This window comes from Heliangelus exortis, chromosome 11 (assembly GCF_036169615.1).
Source record: "Heliangelus exortis chromosome 11, bHelExo1.hap1, whole genome shotgun sequence".
Taxonomy (NCBI): Eukaryota; Metazoa; Chordata; class Aves; order Apodiformes; family Trochilidae; genus Heliangelus; species Heliangelus exortis.
This window is the reverse complement of record NC_092432.1, coordinates 4,349,353-4,363,834: the sequence shown is the minus strand read 5'-3', so window position 1 is coordinate 4,363,834 and position 14,482 is coordinate 4,349,353. Positions and strand designations below refer to the sequence as shown.

General features: G+C 40.4%; 1 long non-coding RNA gene across 2 annotated transcripts in view; it reads left to right on the top strand.

The window, feature by feature from the left end:
* Positions 1–538: 538 nt before the first annotated feature.
* LOC139800799 (uncharacterized) overlaps positions 539–14,482 on the top strand; it is a 54,781-nt gene continuing 40,837 nt past the window's right edge. For both annotated transcript variants that reach the window (XR_011727939.1, XR_011727940.1), the window contains exon 1: positions 539–682. This is a non-coding gene — a long non-coding RNA (uncharacterized lncRNA). The remainder of the gene's footprint in view (positions 683–14,482) is intronic.

Sequence of the window (14,482 nt, the reverse complement as noted above, 5' to 3'; positions counted from 1 at the left end):
TTTTGCAACAGATGCCATTCCCTTATCAATTATCGTACAGCTTTCTGTACGAGTAAAGGAGGGTGCTTTCTTGTGCCCTTACTGAAAAGCTTGTACAGACAAAAACAGAGAGCACAATACATTTTGCATGCTGTGCAGTGCCAGTACAGAGAGATACAGCTCATGTACTGGAATACAGCTTGGAGACTGATAGGGAATTTTTCTCATTTTACAAATTGTTAGGGCTCAGGGGTTTACTAAAAATAATCTTTTGAAGCTGGTCTAGTCCTTCATGAGTATTGCAATTTATCTTCCTTTTAATGGTGTGGAACTGGGTTTCGTTAGGGCCAGGTACATGGTCTCTTCTGCCCAGTGCTCAAAGGGAAAAAAAAGGAAAAAGCCTCTGATGCAGATACGTAAAAAGGGAAGAAAGGCATAGCTTCTGAGCTGATTATTTCATGATCAAAATTCCTTGAAATGAACTTTGATCCAGCAGGTATTCTGAAGAAATACAGCTAACAAATAAGCAGACCCAGTAGAAAAAAAAAAAAAAATCCTTAAAGCTTTTATTTCCTCCTCAGTTTCCTTGTCATCATTTCCCACCCGATTCAGAAGAAACTTCCCCAGACTTTGGACCAGGCAGGAGGGACTGACTTCTTGTGCATGGCTTGTACAGCAGAGAGCACCTGGTGCTAAATAAGTGGTAAGTAATAACTGTCCACTAAACACATAAATGTTTTAAGTGTCTCGCCTAAGTGGATAACTTGATTTGTAAATATACTGCATTTCAGGAATAGTTCATAAACATCCTGTGTTAAGTTGGTGCCTGGGGTAATATAGACTTTCATCCATATTCATCTCTGCACAGGAATTCCCCGGAGTTGCAGGGGGTTTGCAGCAAGCTCATTCTTTCATGATAATTTTTAATTTTTAATTTTTTATTTATTTAATTTCGCGATACAAACCTCGTAAAAAAAAACCAACAAAACTAACCCAAAACCCAGCTTTAATTGCATCGCTCGCTAAGAAACTGACCGTTTTTCAGTGCCATGAGTTAAATTCCACTCCCCCCCCCAGCTCCATCGCTGCTGCCGCCGCCGGGCCCAGCGCCGGGCGGCCCCTCCGCACCCGGAGCGCGCTGCGCGCACAGTGCGCGGTGCGACAGCGCCATCTACCGGCCCCAGCGGGCGCCGCGCGGCGCTGAGCACAAAAGCGCGGCCAGGGCCGGGGCCCCCCCGGGCTTCCTGCCACCCCCCATCCCTCCATCCCAGGCTCCCCGCCGCCCCCCCCGGGCAGTCCCGGACCCGTCCAGCCGCCTCGCCACCGCTCTCCGCGGGTTGCTGCGCTCGGAGGCGTTCCCGGGAGTGCTCCGAGCATCTCCAGTTGCTAATACGGTCCAGGTGCGGGGCCCCATGGCGTTCCGCAGCCCAGGCTCAGCGTCCGGGGAGCTCACACCTCGCGTTGGGGTCGGGGGTTGTCGCGTCCTGCAACGCCTTTGTTTTCTTACTGAAGGAGTGTGTTTTGTCAGCGCCAGGTTCTTTTTCATGTATTTATAGACCTGATCTCAATCTCTTAACCCGAGGATCAAATGGTTTAAAAATATCTGTTTATTTATGCTACAAAGCATGAGAAACAGACTCAGGAAATGAGAGGATCCATAATTCTGTAGTGTGGATGCTGTAAGGGCAATGCCCGAGGGAACCAGCCCTGTCCAGAGGAGGGAGAACCTAGGTGACCACAGACAGTCAGTTGGCTTCCACATGTGAGATGAAATGTAAATCTAAACAAAGGGATTTGTACTGATTTTATACTAATGGTGACTAGGAAACATTTTTTTGTGTCAACTGATCTGGTACTGGATCAATGCCTCAGCATAACTGGGTTGATTTAAGTTCTGCAGTGGACTGGAGTAATGGAGCCACTACAAATGTAAGCCATTTTATGTGTGGTTTTTTTCATTTTGGTCAGCAATGCTTTTGAGTGTTTCGTTAATTTTATTATTCATTAAAATAAACGAATAAACGTTCGAATAAACAAACAAACGAAATATGACCCAGTTGCCTGGGGTCATGAGTTTGAGAGTCAGCACTGTGGCATGATGTGCTGCATAGGTGTCCCATTGTCCCCACGGGTACACTCTGGCAACAGTTGGAAATCCCCATGCAGTCCCTCAACCATGGAGGGGTCTTCAACTCAATTCATTGCAGGGTAGCATCACCAAAACCACAGAGAGCCACTGTGATCCCTGTGAGCAAATACCAACTGGCTTGCTGAATTTTTGCTCTTGCTTTGTAGCTGCAGTAAGGCAGAATTGAAGTATCTCTGTAGGTACTAGTAGGTAAAGCAGGTATTGAGGGCCTTGCTTCTGATTTAATCTGACACCAAGACAGGGAAACAATATTATTCCAGTGTTTTTCTGCGGAAGTGAAACCACAATCAGCTGTGACTGGTACTTAAAATACCACTGCTGAAAGCATGTTATGTCTTATTCAAAGCTGTACTCTTGCAAGGAATGATGTTAAGGTATTTTCTCTTGAGTATAATTGATCTGTATCTCTGTTTTCAGATGTAACAAAAAGTGCACTGTGTTGCTGGAGCTTTGAATTACGTGCTTTAAACTTTAGGAGTTCACACTGGATGGGGGAATTGTTCTAGCTGTTCAGTTACTCAGTTATCCTGCTTTGGTGTACTTCTACATTGCTTTCTGTACAGACTTTTCCTGTGCTTCTGCTGTCTATCCTTAATATGCAGAAAGGTATTTTAAATAATTTTTTAAGGGAATGTTTGGTATTAAAGTGTTTTTAACATAAGAGCAAAGCATCTTCAGGGAATAGAAAATATTGACTCAATAGACACATTTTGCTTTTTTCCCTGAAAAGTACTTTAAAATATATTAATTACATTTCAGGATGGGTAGGACAACAGGATGGGGTTTTAGGGGGAAAAAATTACAGTCTTTGTGGTATTAAGATGAAGGGGTGGGGAACAGAGGCTTGCATATTTCCAGCACAGTTCTGCAATTCACTGACTGAAAATTTAAATTTATCACTAAATCTCTGTCCTGTTTCTAACTGGAGTGACCCCACTCTAGGGCTGGCAGTCCAGCTGCCATGTAGGCATTGGACACTGGCAAGGAATTTTGGGAAGAAAACGGAGCTCTCTCTGAGCTTGCTGGTGTTTCTCACACTGAGACCTGCAGACCTTGGGCTGTGGCTGTTGCTTCCTCTGGGATCAGGAATCATCTGGAGTCATTCCTGCTGGGGTAACTTGAGCTGACCAGAGGTGAGGCTTTCTTAAGCCCCAAAGTTTCTCCAGAGAGAGGATAAAAGACCTGCATTGCTTGAAAGGGGCTGGTGACTCTCATCTTTGGCTGGTTGTGAACCTGACCCACTCCACATGCATGGAATTTTTTTGATTAACAGATTGGTTTGGGTTTTATCCTAAAGGTGAAATAAAACCTTCTCTTACATGAGGAACCCCTTTGGTCTTGGCTAAAGGACTAAACTGTGCCCACAACTCTGCACTATTTAATCCTCAGGTTAGATTCACAGAGCCCTTCTGACTTGAGTTTGTAAGAGAAAGCAGATAGCTGAGTGAGGATTGGAGTCCTTCCAGTTCCATCAGAGTTTTGCCTGGCTAAGGATGTAGGCATTTGTCTACAAATGAATCCGGTTTAGTTTTCACCCTGAGAATGCTGCAAACTCCCCAGAAAGATGGATTTTTTTTTTTTTTTTTTCCTCACTAGCACAGCCACAAAATAATACAAACTTCTCCCCACAAAGTGTTGATTGTTCTATAATGAAATCGTAAGTAATTTTGTAGTTGCTTTGGGGAAAAAGCAAAAACTGTTCTTAGCACCTGCTGTATGATATCACAAAGCTACTGCTCATAACGATTCTAATATGTGAAGGCAGTTGCATAATATCATCATATTACAGTTTGTATAAGAAAAAAAATCATGGACAAGAGATTGTCAGTAGAAACTCTTCACAAATGCTATTTTTTTCCTCATTGCTGTTCCTCTGTCTCAAAATATCTTTGCATTTTCCTTGTCAGAGGCTGTAGGTTTCAGTGGTGAAAATAACAGCCAGAAAATAATGAAGAGGGAAGGGGAAAAAAAATCATGTTTTTTTTAAAAAATGCATTTTTCTATAGAAGCTAATGTTCTATAAAGAGATGCAAAAGGAAGAGAAAAAGATACTAGATAGCACAGCTGCATTGAATTGCAAGACAGCTGGAATTTTTCAATGTAACCAGATTTTAGATGAGTTTTCTTTTCATTTCTCTATAATAAGATCTTTGTAAACCACAGTCCTAAACAAAATCTTCTTGGCGATGATGAAAATAGAGAAGAGCAGTGATGCTTGTGCTGTGTGTGTGTGTGTGTGTGTGTGTGTGTGTGTGTGTGTGTGTCAGTCAAAATATACAGCCAGATCCTTAGCAGCTATAAATCTGTGTCAGCAGAGCTGTGCAATTCCCATTGGCTGCAAAGCTGCCTTGTTGCAGGCATAAGGATTGCAGCATATGAAGGGATATTGTGTAGTGGTCAGGATGCCCTGAGTGCCCTTGGTTGAATGGATAAGAATGAAAGAAATTTCAGGCAGAGCCTTTAATAAGACTTAAAGCTGAATCAGAATTTGCCCTGGAAAATTCTGGGCAGCACATACCACAGCAGCTACTCCAGCAGCCTTGGAAGAAATCCAAGATGCCTCTGCCTCACGTCCAGACTCTTAGTCTGACCTCTCAGAGTGATAAAAAGTGAGTTCACATTTCACCCTGATCCTTCCTGAACCTGCCCCCTTGCAGAGGGCTTTGGCGTAGGAGGGGTCAGGGCCCTGGTGGGCATGCAAAGGTGTGATAAAAGGGGAGAAGTTCTTGTGCACTCTCTCCCTCCCTCCCTTCCTCATTACATTCACACGGGTCAGCCTGTTCTGACTCTTCAGCAGACACAAGAGCAAGAGGCATTTCCAAGCTATAGTTCCTGTTCTGCCACCTGCCTGCCACACAGTCTTTAGCAGGTTACCTAATCTCTCTGGCAATTTACTGAGCTATAAAACAGAGTAGAAATGGAACCTTACAGAAAAGTGCAAATCCTCTTTCTGTTAAATATTTCGTTGAGGAGACAGTGTAGTCAAATATTTTGGATAACTTAATACACAGAATTGCTAAAAATGAAATGTCATTAACATCAACTTGGAGAGGCTTTTTAATGCACCTTAGTGGGATAGAAAGAACTACTGACTGCCTGCAGTTAGAAAAAAAGTCTCTTGACATTTTTTGCTATATTCTAACAGTCTTCCTTTGAGCTAGAAATCAGTGCTGTATTCACTTTTCTGATGTCTTTAAGTTGTTAAACTAGATCAGAACCAGTGCTTTTTCTTGTGGCAGCAGGGGGATGATTTAGTTAATGCTGAGATTGGGTGCCAAATCATGAGTTCCAACTTATTCCTATCAGTTGTCATCCATCACCAAACTTGGGGGAGTAAGCAGAAGTATAAGCACACTGACAATTTACCAGAATGATTTAAGACCTGGCATTTAAGAGTTCCTGTTGTAGTTGTTCTTTTGACATGTCTCCTCATATACTCCCATTCTGAAGACACTACTTTAAGACTTAAAAAAAATCTTCATCTGGGAATTGCATTTGGCAGCAGGAACAGGGGGGGACCTTATCCAAGGGTGAGGCTGCACAAGGGCAGTCAAGCCAACTTATTTTTGGGTCATCAGCAAACATACATGTGCCTGTGGCAATGCCATGTACACTGCTCTGTTGGCTTTGCCTCTCACATGGGAAGAGAAGCCAGAAAGCAATCTGCATTACTGATCAGAATGTGCAGGTGAATGAAGATGGACAAGGGTAGGTCACAACTTAACTCCATGTAGCCAGCACTTGCACAGATACAGAGCTGAGATACCATGTCAGGATACCCTGGACCACAAAGGATAGGGACTCACAGATCCACCTGCTCCTCCAAATCCTTTGCCATGGGTTGTGGATGTGGTACCAGGAAGAGATTGTGCATACAAAGACATGAAGACTTCTTGCTGTCACAGGGACAGATGTCAGCAGCAGTATCCAAGGCTGCCTGTGTTGTGGGAGCTGGGCTCTTCACCAGCTGTAAAGAAACACGAGTGAGCTAAACTACTGGGACAAGAGGTGTACAGTTGTCTCTCATGAACACAGTCATAGATTAGGTACCAGCTCTTGCTTACCCCTCCCACACACACAGAAAAGCAAAGAACCTGCTGGTAACTCACTGTCCCATTACCATTTTTGCCTGCTGTCTCTACTCATGTCCTAAACATCCTTTCTTTACACTGCTGTGACAATCATTCACCATAGTAACAAGAAAGTCAAGACACACAAAAGCTGCAGAAAAAGCTGAACATAACCAAGATGGAGCAAGTGCTATTTAAGCAGAGTGCAGTGGACTACAGTGAAGTCACAGATCTTCTCTCAACACAGTGCTAGATTGGCTGAGTAACTAAGTCTGTGAATCCTCTCACTATTCTTTAATTGCCCCTGAATAGATTGCAGCTTTCTCAGATTCTGCACTGCTCTTCACAGTGAATCACTGAAATATTTTCATGGTCACAAATGTTCACAGCAAAACTGTTCAAAGAAGTATTTGATAGAAATCCAAGCAATATTTTTTTTCCCTTTCTGACTAGATCCAATGATCACGTTATAAAAGGTTTTCTGTTGCAAGGTATTTCCCTCTCTTACCACAGAAATTACATTAGTCTCTGCTGTTCTTACAGCTTTTATGTTAAGACTGGTAGAATTAACAACATCCTTGAGGGCTTGCAAAGAAAACCAAACATGGGTGCATGGTTAGAGTACAGTAGTACTTAAAATAGGTAAGTTTACATCTTGAACTTCAATTTAAGCCTATATGTAATGATTGTGGACACATCTGTGTGCATGTTCTAGAGTTACTCACTATTTCTCCCTCTATTTATCTTTTCTTTCACAACTGTGTGAACAAGACAGTGGGACTCCAGTTTTTGAGTGAGAATACATCTGAGGTGGCAACTGCTTTCCAATAAATTGGGTAAACTGCATTTGCTTAGAATTTTGTAAAGATGTTTTTTCAAGTGTTCCCATTGTTAACTATGTTCAATAGAGTAGATGTAGCAAGCAAATAAAGAAGGAATGGGAGTGATTTCATGGAAACTGTAATGCTGTATCTGCTTGGCTCTTTTCAACATTTAGGACTTGAAAATTTCTGCTAAATTTTAAGATCTGACACAGCCTCGTTGTTGCCAGATAAACTCTGAGCAGGGCATCCCTCCATGCAAAGATGTCAACTGAATTACTGGATTCAGAGCTTGCATTTGCTTTTTGCAAATAACATGAACACTGTATAGAAGAAAGGAATGTACTGTCTTTTTTGGCTGTAAGGTAAAAGTGGAAATACATCAAGATCCCAGCACAGCTATGCCTGATGTGGCTCTGTACCCTGTCTCTAATGTTGATAATGACTCAGTAAAAATAGTGGCCTGTGCATTGGTGAAGCATTTTCTTCCTGAGCCAGGACACAGTAACCTTGTCCTAGAAAATGTGAGGATGTGCTACTGTTGTGAAGATCCACTCTTCCTTTTTGATGCGTTTTTAAGTGAGGAAAATGCTACTCAAATGCACTTGAAGTTCTTTGAGAACTGCTCTTGGAACATTTTCTTTCTTGGGTTGGATATTTCTTCAGTTCGTTCTTTCTTTCATTTGCTGTCTAGCCATAGAATTATGTATGTTGGTCCAAAAGTCTCATTATGACAGTAACAACAGACACAATTTATTTCAAATTTTCTTTCTTTGTTGTAAGCCTTTTTTTCCAAGAGAAGTATCACAAACAAGAAGGCTATTTTCCAAGCTCATTTCAAATGGTAATAAAACTAATAGGGATTTTTAATTTTTTTTTTTTTAAAGCAATCCCCTGAATATCACATTTTATCCAAGTGAAGTGAAACACTGGAAGTTTCAAGTTTATGTCTGTACTCAGTCATGAAGTCTGAGCAGGCTTCAAGGTCTCAGTCAGCCAAAGACTGACACATACACTTCACTTTATGTGCTCAAATCTTTCATTGCCTTCAGTGCAGACAATGTCGTGGGATCAAGGCTGGTGTTAATGCAGACACATTACCTGCCTCTTCTGCAACTCTGTTATGCACAGCCAATTCTGCTTCTGTTGTGATTTTTTTTTTAATTGGCTACTAGGGAAGCAGAGGAAGACTCAATTCATAAAGAATATAGTATAAAATAGGAAAAGGAGGTGTGGGAAGAGAAAAAAAAAAAAAAATACTTATTTCATCTTGAGGTGGAGCCTGAATCCATTTGCCTTGGAGTCAGTGACAGGATGGTTCCACAGCTTCTGCCTTCTCTGAACAAAGTTGGCTTGCTTCTGGTCATATGCCAACAAATTGCTAATAAACATCACTTTTCTTCCTTTGCCCATCCCCTGCCTTCTGGTAGTGGTGTGTTAAGCCCCATAAACATACACAGAAACAAACAAAAAACAAATCCCAAAGCAAAAACTATTTCCATGCAATAGATCTATCCAGAATGTATGTATCAGTGATGGCTCCAGAGCAGGAGTTTACAGCCAGTTTGAGGTGCTATCAGCATGCCAGGACTAAAAAGGGACCAAATGAGCCATGGTGTGAGGGAGAAGATGTCAGCCTAGACACAGCACACAATATGACTGGGATAAAGAAACAATGCACAAACCAGCAGTGGCTAACAGATGAGGTATTAGGCCTAGCAGGGAGAAGACAAGGGCTTAAATCAAAAAGACATCCTGATGAGACTGGATGTAAGCTGAGCACACAAACCTCTGATGAGGGATATGAGAGGTGGTTAGATGAAAGACTGCAGGAATTCATCCATAGTGAGCAGTGCAGGAGGTGGGGCAGCAGGATAGGAGAGGTGGATGCAAAGGGACTTTTCAGCACTGTCAAGAAAATTGACCAAACACTCCCTCCTGGAGGCAGTGTCATCAGGGCAGCATGTGGCAAAAGTAAGGAAACTGATGGAAAAAAAAGAGACAAGTATATTTTAAGAATCTAGAAGACAGTCCCAGAGCAAGGCAATCACAGCACACACAGACTCAGAAAAAAATTGTTATAGGTGAGGGTTTTTAACTGTTGCCTTTCCATAAACTTTGCAACTAAGAATTATTTGAAAAATACAAAAAAACACTGAGGATTTTCATATATGGCCATAGAATGGGTGGGTCAGTAGGAGAGTTGCTCCTGGTGACAAGAAAGCCAGCATCTAAAACAAGGCAAAAGCAAAGATCTTACATTCAGTATAAACATAGGGATGTGGGCAGCAGGCTTAGACACTTGAAATGAGAATGGCCAAGGGAAAGTCTTTCAAGAGTGAGTAAATTGCTTAGTATCTTAAGCTACTTTCTAAATCCAGGGCTTAGGAACTATCCTCCTAACCTCGCTGGGATGCTTCTGGAAGCTTTTGCTAAGTTACAGGAGTTTGTGGACAATCTGGGATTTCAAGCCTAATCTTTGGAGCTGGTGTAGGCCATAAGCTCATCTCCCACATACATATTTTTCTAAGTTCTTCTGATGGTGTAATGTGAAAAGATTTTTATATTTAAAATATTTATCCTATTAACATGATGCAAAATAGTCAATAATTTACATATATTTACATCTAATGTTCATTTATAGGCAGACAAATATAAATTTATCAGTGTGTGTGCATATGGCTGTAACATATGATAAATACACTGTCAGCATAATCTAACAGCTCAGAACCATCAGTTGTGCAAATAGTCCTTTCTAGCCGTGTTTCCTCCTGCTATTTAACCTTTCTCCTTCCCTTCCTCCCCCTCTTTCACAGTCTGTCTAACCCACATGTGCTTCAGTAGCCTGTCTTAAAATAGCAGGCAAGGTCTGTGCAATGGCAAATCTCCTTATACATATTTCACAATGCCTAAAAAATTAGGGGAACTGTTTTCTGAGGCTTTCTGATACAAGAGGAATAGAAATTCACAAAAATGTTCCTTTCTTCCAGAAGTCTTCATTTGCAACTAATAAAAAAGGAGTCCTCCAGAGTAATTCTCTTGAATCACTGTCCAGCCTTAGCTATTAAGTATCTTAAGGTGCCTTTTCCTGGCACTCCAAGAGTCTTTTTTGGTCTAGGACTCTGTTACATCTTCCTCAAGTATACCAGAACAAGCATGAGCACTTAGCCTCATCAGGCAGTATCTGCAGTGGCCAAAACGTATCACACCATCACATGCTGATCAACTGGTGAAACCATATGGGAGCCTGGCCACAGAGGAACAGCAGCTAACCCAAATAACTCTCCAGATCTCTGAGGTGGAAAGGAGCTGAGCTGTCAGAGTCTGGCCCCAGCTTTCCAGGAGTTCTGGTTTTAATAATTTTCCCTAAGAATAGAAGATTAAGTTTGTTTGTACAGCAGAGATGTCTAGCATGTACATGAGTAATGTCTGTATCACTGCACTGCTGACTCACATTTCATGATACAATATACTTTGCATGCTTTATGGCCAAATCCTGATTTTTTTTATTTGATGCGAGTGATTCTTCATCCTCAAAATAGTCCTAATGACTTCATGGGACTCTCCAGACTTCCCACAAAAGTGAAGTTTATCTTTTCCCTCATGTTTCTCCTTCACAGCCCAAACCCCAGGCTGACCTTCAAGGAGGTTCTGTGCTGTTGTCAGCAAAGCAGTTGCTTTTCTCTCAGGACAGTTGCTGCTCTCCCTGCAGCTCTCTGAAGCAGACGAGGCAACACTTCTGGTATGCACTAAACACTTCCAGACTGCCTTGGTCAGGGACAGACACCTGTCTTACTTCACACATTCTGCTTCCTGAAGCCCCTGCTTGGATTTGCACCCTGAGAAATGGTTAAATTTTTGGAGCCTTCATTTCCCTCCCTATTCCTGTGTTGGGTCCGGTGCATGAGAACTGCAATACAACTGGGGTGTGTTTGGTCAGCCCCTGGTTTGTTGATGACCATGTACAAACCCACAACCACTGAATGCCCAGACCATGCTTGAGTTCATTCCTATCTGAACCCTCTGTCTAAGGAATTAGATTATTAACCTGAGACTTCGTAATAGGCTTTCTGAGGGATGTCAACTTTCCATCTTCTCATTTCACTTCCTGTCTCCATTTCTTGTCATTCTGGGGATGGCTTTGTCTTTTTGATCCCTTGATGGTTTTATTCCAGCAGCATGTCTAAGGATTAGACTTCTTTCCTTCCAAAAATTATGACCTGTCATTAAAAAAATACAAAACAAAATGTTTCAAGTTTTCAGCAGAAAAGTATTTGTTGAAAATAACTTGGGTTTTTTTTTTTCTGTGAAACACACTGTCCATGAAACTTTCCTTTATTTGAAAAATCCGTTTTCCATCAAAAATGTTTTCATCAGAGAGTTTTTCTCCTAGGCTGTTACTCGGTGTGCAGTAACTGCTAACAGTTACTGAGGTGCAACATCTGTTGACTTCAGTCAAAGTTGCACCCCAGTAATTGAAAGCAGAATTTGGTCTGTTCTTTGTAAGGTGTGTTGAATGGACAAAATCTTGCATTGACTGAAGTGTTAGTCTTAGCAGTGAAGTGATCCTCTAATTTAATCCTCTACTCTATTCATGTCTCAGATATGAAATGTTTAATAAACTCCAGCTCAATGGTAAGGGTGAGTTACCCATCAGCATATCTCTTAGCCAAAATTATTGAGTAAACTACTCTTAATAGCAGGTTTATGTTACCATTTACATTACTGATAAAAAATGGGTAAAAAAATTGGAGGTTTTTATGTATTATGTGTTACTTACATAATAGGCTATGTAAGTAGGTTTATTTTCTCAGCTTCCTCAGTTTTCTTGTTGGATATTGCTTGATTTTACATATTGGTGGTAAATAATGAATGCTGGGTTTTTCCTTTTATATGCTTCATGTATCCATGCAAATGGATTTTGATACACTCCCTGTATATATTTTTTTTTTTTTTTTTTTTGCTACTAAGAAATTCCATATTTAAAATGTTTCATCTTACGAAGTAAGTTTGATGAAAGTATTTCCTCTCAGAAAAGTGTTACTCAGAAGCAAAACTGATGTTTCCTGCACTGTATTAGCAACCAGCACCTGATATACTGAATGTCTGCAAGTCAAAAGAGCCCATTTAAATATTTGTGCAGAATAATCCATTAAAGTTTGGATAGAGTAGAAAGATACGTTTTTATACCCATTAATTAAATGCCTCTGTTTCCCCTTTTTGAGAATTTTGGCATGAACAGAAAAGTTCTGAAAGAATTGTGAAACTGTTGAATGTTTAAATATCTCCTATTTAAGAGAAACTATTTTATTTTAAAGTCACAAAGATCTTACGCCTGTTAGAAGCATTTAAGTAAAACTTGTAGTCTCACTATGTGCCAAAAACAATTATGTCTTTAAGCATACAAGTAGTCTCAAATTAATAGTGTTATTCTGGGACATTAAGTTTTATAAGCATCTGAAAAAAGAGGTCTTTGTGTTTTGTACTTAGGTTTTTGCAAACAGCAGTTCTGTACTAGTCCAATGAGACACCTCAACATTAATGACATTTTTAAAGAATCAAACAAAATATTTATTACCTAATTCATTACAAATTTTAACTGCCAGCTACAATAGCATAAATTTTCTCAGGAATTTTTTTAAAGTCTTGACCTGTTTTAAATCAGTGATGAAAAATATATCATTCTAATAATCTTTGTTTTAAATTCTTCCTTCTATATAACAACTTATTTCTATGAGCAGTTGATTTTCCAAATTTTCAGCACTAGGCAAACACAAGTTTGTTGTGCAGAATTCACGTTGTGGTGTTAAATACTGGTAGGAAAAAAATGTCAGTGCTACAATAGCATGGAACAATTCACTGAACCATTTAAAGCTGATTAAATTGTGTTGATCAATCATTCTAAATAACAGAGGAGGAACAAAAATTAATACTGTAAGGAATGAGGATGGGACATGATTTTTCAGCAAGAAAAGCTTTCCTGGCTTAACATGAGAATACATTGTGTTAACAGAGTCCTAAAATCAATATACCATAAATTAGCAGTCAGCAGAGAACAGCCAGATGACAAGGGGAATATGATTCATTTTTTAGAATGACTAACATCTCAGGCAGCTTGTTGAGCAGAATATTTGGAGACTGTATATAGAGTTAAAAGAAATTCCTTTAATTTGATCTGGAAGTGTGTTTATGACAGAGGTAAAGCACTTGAATTCTACTGAAGATTTCCTCTTGTGCTGCAGTCTTCCTGGCTCTGCTCTTTATAGCTGTTCTTTAAGTACTAACTACTAAGCCAGACAAGCTAGTCCTCTTACACCATAATGCAAGAAAATGAAATTTCCAGCTCTAGCTGAGTAATTAGATAACCCAGCAGTGACAACATAATGGTAATGAAGAGGAAAAGATCCCTAAATAATCACATCCTTTTTCAGGCATTTAAAAGAAAATTAATTTTGATGTTTTTCAAAAGACACTCAGCTGCCTCATTCTACCTCTCTCTTTCATTTCATTTTAAAAATTGCAGTTTGTTCATCAGAAGAACAACATCCATAGGTGTTCTGGATGCAAACGAATGTGGATTGCCTTAATATGGGAAGTGACATCCCCTGGCATTTGTCTGAATAATAATGCTGAATTGGATAGAGAAATCATTATGGCTGATGTTTTTGGTTATTAAGTTTAAAATGTCAGAAGCTTGACTTTAAGTTGTCATGACAGCAGCGGATGTTTTAGTAATTTTTTTTAATGCTTAAGTTTCAATTTAAATTCAAATTTCTACTTTTTTTTTTTTTTCCTTGCTTTTTGGGCTTTCAGACTGTCTAGGAATTTTTATTTTTAGTGAGTTGGGAAAAATCTGAAACCCACTTTGAACTGAGGGCAAAGTACTGTAATTGCAGCAGGTACCTTTTGGTTTTGTGCACTCATGTTATCTGTCTCTCTGTCTCATATGGTCAATACAGGACAGACTTTGCAGAGGAACTCAGCACCAGTTTTCTGACTGCTCCCAGCCTGGGCAAGATTTCCAGAGCTGCCACCTGTTGTGTTTCCAGGCAGGCATTCACCAAAGCCCTCAAGCTGTTGAGTTCTTTGAAAACCTGGCCACATATTTCTGTGTTGTCTTTGGAGACAAAAACTGGGCACTTGCAATGTGTGGTTGAGCTATTCTGCTATTTCAGACCTTCCATATCTGGAAGTTCTGGTGGTGCACAAAACAGGGCTGAAAGCTGTTAAAGAGGTGTGGAAGTCTGGGAGGTCTTAACTGGCATGGGAGTCTTGGGGGACAAGTAAAGGACTTTGGCATGTGACTGGCCCCTGTCAGTGAAAGGTCTGCTCTTGTGTTCCATCAACTTACAGCCACACAGCTAAATGTAGGTGCAAACCCACTCCAGATATTAAATGCCTCTTGCTTAATTTTCTAAGGTGGGTATTTTCAATCTTAAGCAAGATGCCACCTGTTAGCAACC